Source organism: Acanthisitta chloris, unplaced genomic scaffold (genome assembly GCF_000695815.1).
Source record: "Acanthisitta chloris isolate BGI_N310 unplaced genomic scaffold, ASM69581v1 scaffold1497, whole genome shotgun sequence".
Lineage (NCBI taxonomy): Eukaryota > Metazoa > Chordata > Aves > Passeriformes > Acanthisittidae > Acanthisitta > Acanthisitta chloris.
In genome coordinates this window covers 40,121-46,330 of record NW_008684101.1, presented here as the reverse complement: position 1 = coordinate 46,330, position 6,210 = coordinate 40,121, and positions in this window count along the sequence as shown.

Sequence of the window (6,210 nt, the reverse complement as noted above, 5' to 3'; positions counted from 1 at the left end):
GAAGTCAGTTGTTGGTTGGGTTTTCTTCCAGCAAACACAGTGCATGATTTCTAGCACAGGGCACAGGCTGGAGGGTGCCCGTGGAGCTCCCAGGGGAGGGAGAGCAGCAGGACATGGGTGGCATGTCACTGCCTGGCACATGGCAGGGCACGAGGCTCCATCCCCACGACATGTGGTGTGGGTGGCTCTGCCCCATGCAGGCACAGGACTGCAGCTCCTGCCCGGGCCCTCCTGCTCATCTCCATGTTGTTATCACACTCCAATTCTTCTCTGGAGGTGGTTTAGGCACAAGCTGTCCTGTCAGGCTTTCTCCCGAAGTTTAGCACTCTCTGTAAGCAGAACTGGACCTGCAGCCAGTAGGTGTTCCCAGGGAAGTGGTGGAGTCACCATCCCTGGAAGTATTTAAGAGGAGACTGGATCTGGCACTGGAAGATGTGGTTAACATTTAGGGGTTACAGCAGAGTGCCAGGTTAAGAGTTAGACTTGATGATCCTAATCATGAGAATCCTTCTTGATGATTCTGTGAAGGAGCAGCTAGTGAGAGCTGAGCACAGCCAGCTGGGGCCAGGGTTACCCCACATGTCCATCACACACCCCAACAGACCTCTGCTCAGTCTCCTGGTGGTACAAGCCCTTTGTCAGCTCTTGCATCAGCTTCAGGTTTGAGCTTAGAGCCCCTGTTCCCTGGTGATCTACTCTGTGAGCTCTGCTCCACTCGTAGGTGAGCCAGACCTCTCTGGTACCTGCAGTTTTGCTATCTGGTTCTCACCGACTCACCCCAGCCACATGCCACCACGTGAACCTCCTTGTCAGCTGCCTGGGGGAAAAAGGGTTGGCCCTCTTGACTCTTCAGACTCAGACCATCAATCCTCAGTTTAAAGATCATCTGTATCAGAGAATCCTTCTATCCCTGCTGAGAATGGTCAGGGTGCTCTTATCACCTGCTCAACCTGTACATTGTCGCTTCTGATGGATCTCTACTATCTAGAGCTTGGTGATCATGCACTGGTTTCCTAGTCTCCCTCTTCCAACAGCAGCCCCATCAATAAGAAATCCCTGTTCATGTTGAGAGCACAGGCCCTATTTAGTTTTGTTTCTGTAGTTTAGTGGCAGGTCTGTGCAGACGTGGTAAAAGACACAACTGCTGTCTTGATGTTTGCACCTGGAGTCATTATCTAGAAACTGAGTGCGTGCAGGAACCTGCGTATTCTCTGTTGCAAAAAAAAAACACAAAAAAACCCCAAGCAGGTGGATTGTGAGCTTGGGGTCCTTTTCTGACTTCTGAAGAGTCATTTGGCACTGCTTTGCCTCTGTTTGCCACGCTGTGTTCATTTAGCTGGTGTGATAGTTATCTGAGCAGAGCTGAAAACAGGGAACCCCAGAGAGCCCTTGAGGCAGAGCCAGAGCAGACACTTCAAAGCAAAATCCCAGGCTTGAGCCTAGGACATGTAAGGGAAAACCTCTTGTGCGCAAGTGAGCCTCTCTGAAGTCTCTCTCAGGCTCCTGCAAAACGTGCTTCTTTTCAGGTGCCTTATTTATCTGCACTTTCTGCTTATTATCACTTGAGGGCAGTTAAGCTCATGTCAGGTCTTGGTCTAGCCAAGCATGATTAGATCAAATTTTAGCTGTTAAATTATAGAAAACCAAATAAAAGCAACGAAAATGTCATTGCTTTGGGGCTGACTGTGTCCAGCTTGTGCCAGGGAACTGTAGCTGTTGTTTAGCATCTTCCTGGGTGGGAGAGGATGCTCTCCCTTTGCTTGAATACTGTGGACTTGACTAGTGCACCCTAATATCACAAGTACTAGATGTGAGAATGTCCTACAGTATTTCTTGACACAGTCTGGTCTGTGCAAGGGCTCAAACTGTTGGACAGAAGTTTCTGGTAAACAATGTTAATCCTGTGAAAAAAATGGTGGTCCAGTGACTAGTGTTCAGCTCTCCGTGTGGAATTGCAGCTGAATGCCACAGCTAATAACAGGAGGCTGAGTAAGTCTGACCAAAGTAAGTTTCTCAAAGAGAATGGAAATTTCTTATCTCTCATCTCCAGAATGACTCGGAGCCTTTGAAAGGATGCTCTGTGGGGTATATGTTGACACATGAGAAATGAGCACCAGTGCTCCCCAGATGGAGGGACACAGGGTCCAAAGGTAAGGCCAAGGTGTGTGTAGGGCTGTGAGCCTTCAATTGCAGTGTGTGGTGAAAATAAGCCTGAACAAAAGTGATGTTCAGTGCTGTCTATCTACCCCATGGCAGACACCCAGCTGACTGTTGTCTGCTTGCTGTCCTTCTGGCAGAGGTGGTAGTCCATGTGTCATGCCTTCTCCTTCTTTATGAGACATTAGAATTTTTCTTCTGAATTTTTTCTCTCCCTGCATTATCAGCTGTGAGCTTTGGGAACAGAGGTGTGATGGATGTGCACAGCTCCTGACCATGGCCTTAGTGATAGACACTGAGAAAGTGTGAGGTGGTCTAGTGTGATCGGAACTGATACTGAATGAGCAATATTGCTGTGGCCTTGCAAAGCTCTGAGTAGGCTAACTAGCCATGGTGATGAGATGGCTAATTGGACAAGGCTGAATGTGCTGTTGTTCTGGTATATGCAGCGAGGAAGCCTTCTTGATTGAAGTTAATCTAACCCTAGGTCCTCCCTAACATGCCTGGTTGAGGTTTCCTTTTAGTGGGATCAGATGCCACCTGATCCATAGAAAGGATACAGGATGTCAAATCTCTCCTTTCTTTGCAGAGTGCTGAAGCAGATGGGTCTTGACTTCCTCCCAGCTTCAGTTACTTTGTGAGCCTGAACTCAATGAAGGGCTTGACAGCCTCCCCCAAAACAAACAAGCCAGCAAATTGTCCCCTGTGAACCAGAAAATCATAAAGCACAAAGAGCACAAACTCCATTGATCTTTGATTCAATCCAGCATAGCAACTGAGGAGTTGTACTTTGGACTCTTCACCAGTTTGCTGGGACACACTTTTGAGAGGCTGCAGGTCCCTGGTGTGAGGGGAAATGTACATTACTCTGCCTGGACCAGGTGTTACAGATGCTGCTACTGTGTCTGAGTAATCATCAGAGACTTGTGTTTCAGGGAGCAGCTGTTGAACAGAAATTGTGGAGGGTCATTTAACTGAAGTTAAAGCAGAATCAAATAATAAATCCTCTGGCAGAGCAGCTGTGTTGCTGCAGGCAGGCAGGGCTGTGCTGTGCACACCAGCAGTGGGCAGTCAAAGTCCATTCCAGTATCCACCCAGTGTCCAACCTGCACCCAGGGTGGGAGGCTGGAGAGCTGTCCCCCATAGTCAGGAGAAAGCAGAAGTTGTGTCTTGTATTAGAAGCTAAATTTCCCCTTGGTCTTAGCACTACCTTAGAAATTAGCACCTGACAGGAGTGTGCAGGCCAGGTAGGAGCTGGGAAGAAGGTTTATTTAATGTAAGGCAGAAGGTAAAGCAGCTTTGGTTTATTTTCTGAGATAGATGAGATCATGTCTTCCCTCCATGTCACAGTCCTGGGCTCTTGTATTTTTCATGCTTCATTAAAAGTGTTTGTAATTATATGAGTGGCTTCAGAGGCCAATTAAGCCTTCATTTGGAGGCTGCTCTGGGTGCTGGAAGCCCTCCATTAGTCTGGGCTTCTGCCAAGGAAAAACACTACATAGTCTTTAACAACTGTACCAGCTCCTATCTGCTTAATGTTGATTTTCCTATTAAGTTCAGCTAATACTTTTCTAATTGTGTGAGCTGGGCCTGAAGCCAGGCCGGGTGACTTTTGCCAGCTGCTTCCTAGGCTGAATCAGAGATGAGCAAAACCCACAAACACTTAGCTGCGCACGTGTTCAGTCGCATCCAAACAGTGACTGTTCTCCCCAGAACTGACTCAGACTTTGATATGTGACCCCTGTGTTGCTTCCCCAGGCAAGCCCCATACAGTCAGGAGATGTGGATGCTAGAGAGCATACTCACCAGAGCACTGGGAGTCTGGCATTGCATGGAGCTTACCCCATGAGGTACCAGAAAGGATGCTGTGAAATCAAAGGCCAACCCATAGCTCTGCTTGTCGATGAGCCACAGACCAGGAATTATTCTGTGGGTTCCTTGAGGCAGGTGATACAGTAAAAGCTGCTCAGGAGGGAATATTTACAAATGAAAAGGACTTGCTATATCCACAGGTTTACACAACATGGAAGGGAGGATGCTGACACCATGGTGTGGCAGGAGATTTCCATCAAAGGGCTCAGGGATGCCATTCACCTGCTGTGAATATGTTACTCATGGTGGTATGACAAACCTTCTGGGTCAGGCACTTCTCACTGTGGTTGAGGCAGAGGTGTGATGTGGACTACTTCTACCTCCACTGTCTAACTGGAGAGTCACCACCTGTCTGCAGGCTCAGCATCTCTGTCCAGGAGCTGGTTCTGGAAGCCTTAAGGAAAGATGAGATTATTTTCTTTTGGGAGCAAGTGTAGAGGCAGCATCAGGCTATGAGTTGCTCAGAGAGGTGGTAGATGCCCCATCCCTGGAAACATTCAGAGTCAGGCTGGATATGGCTCTGAGTAACCTGCTCTTGTTGAAGGTGTCCCCGCTCATTGCAAGGGAGTTGGACTAGATGACCTTTCAAGGTCCCTTCCAGCCCAAACGCTTCTATGATTCTATGAAATTGAATTTTAATTAGCTCTGAGTAATGGCTAGCCCTTCAAATTAAAATATCAATAAGATAGAAAGCACTAGTTTGGGATTTTAATGCCTTTTTACATCCTAACACTGACAAATGCAAGAGATGTTCACCTTGACTCTCAGCAGCTTGCGTTTGGAGCTGATTTGCTTCTGAGTGCAACAGCCCCTTGTTTCAAGCCCCTCTGGCATGGCCACAGCCAGTCACTTCACAGGGAGCCTGGGCTGTGTGACTTAATTCACCTTGGAATTTCTGGCTGCAAAACACAGCTCCTGTGTAAGGTGTTTGGTACATAGAGGGGAAAAGTTAGAGATCATAATTTGCTGCAACACAGCACTGGATATCCAAACAAGTCATTATTGTAGATGGTTTACTGGTAGCATAAAGAAGCAAGAGGGAGCTGTGGCTATTTCAGAGCAAAGTTGAAAACACTAATTGACTTTTACTCACTGGGAAAGAAGATGTAGTATGACAAATGGCTTTGTGGTTTGAATCATTAGAGACTGAGGAGAGAGTTGCTGGCTAATGGGACTCTACTGGGCAGAAATGGCTGTATTAGGATTGCTGTGAGCAGTTTGCAAGATGTGCTCATAAAGCACAGGAGGAGTCAGCAGGACCTCAGCTGGCACCACATGGCCAGGGAGAAAGCAAGGAGGCAGTGGGGTGAGGCTGGAAAGGATCAGAGGGGAAACAGGCAGCACCTGATGGCTGCCACCATCTCTGGGGTTTTGTTGCAGGTTCTCCTGAGAGGGTGACTAGAAAAGCCTGTTGAGCTGCAGAGGGATACCAGGCAAGCTCTGAGAGGAAGAAGCTGTTCTTCTGTCTTACAGCCTGTTGTCTGGAAGAAAGATACCTTCTCACTATAGCAGTTGAACACATTTTTTTGCTGAAATAATAAGGTATGAGTCCAGTGCTGTTTATTTCACATCCTTTGCAACAGGGCTTATTCTAGTTGTTGGAAGATGTGAGCTCAGAAATAATCCAAGAGCCAGTTTTCTAACATTAGACTGGAATTGTCTTTATTTACTTTTACAAACTTGGCCAAAGCTCAAGGCACTCTAATGTTATGTATTCTTCAGTAAACACAATTAACTGGAAACTCAGGAAACACTGATATCATCTTTTTCCCTTGGGACTGGTCACTGTGAACTGCTGTCTCCAGCCAGAAAATCAACTTCCTTTAACTTCCTTTTCCCTGGGGTTGCAGAGTAGGTGGCTAAAAAAAAAAAAAAAAGAAGGTGAATTGGTTTGATAATGCAGCCTAGCTTGGCAAAGCTTGGTAAGAATGGGAAAGTCAGGATTGTAAAGGGCAGGTTGTACAGAACCAGTGGGTGTCTGCTATTCCACAGCAGTTCTGTGTTTGTCTCTGAGGCAGCCAGGTGAGATTGTTAGGAGCAGGACATGCTGGGCACCCAATATTCAACCCCAAATCTTACATGTGTATATCAAAGCTGAACTTTAAACTCCTGTTTTACCATGTTCTCAATAAGGCCTCTCTGAGGGATGCAGAAGGGCCATCTAGAGCTTCACCAAGGTGC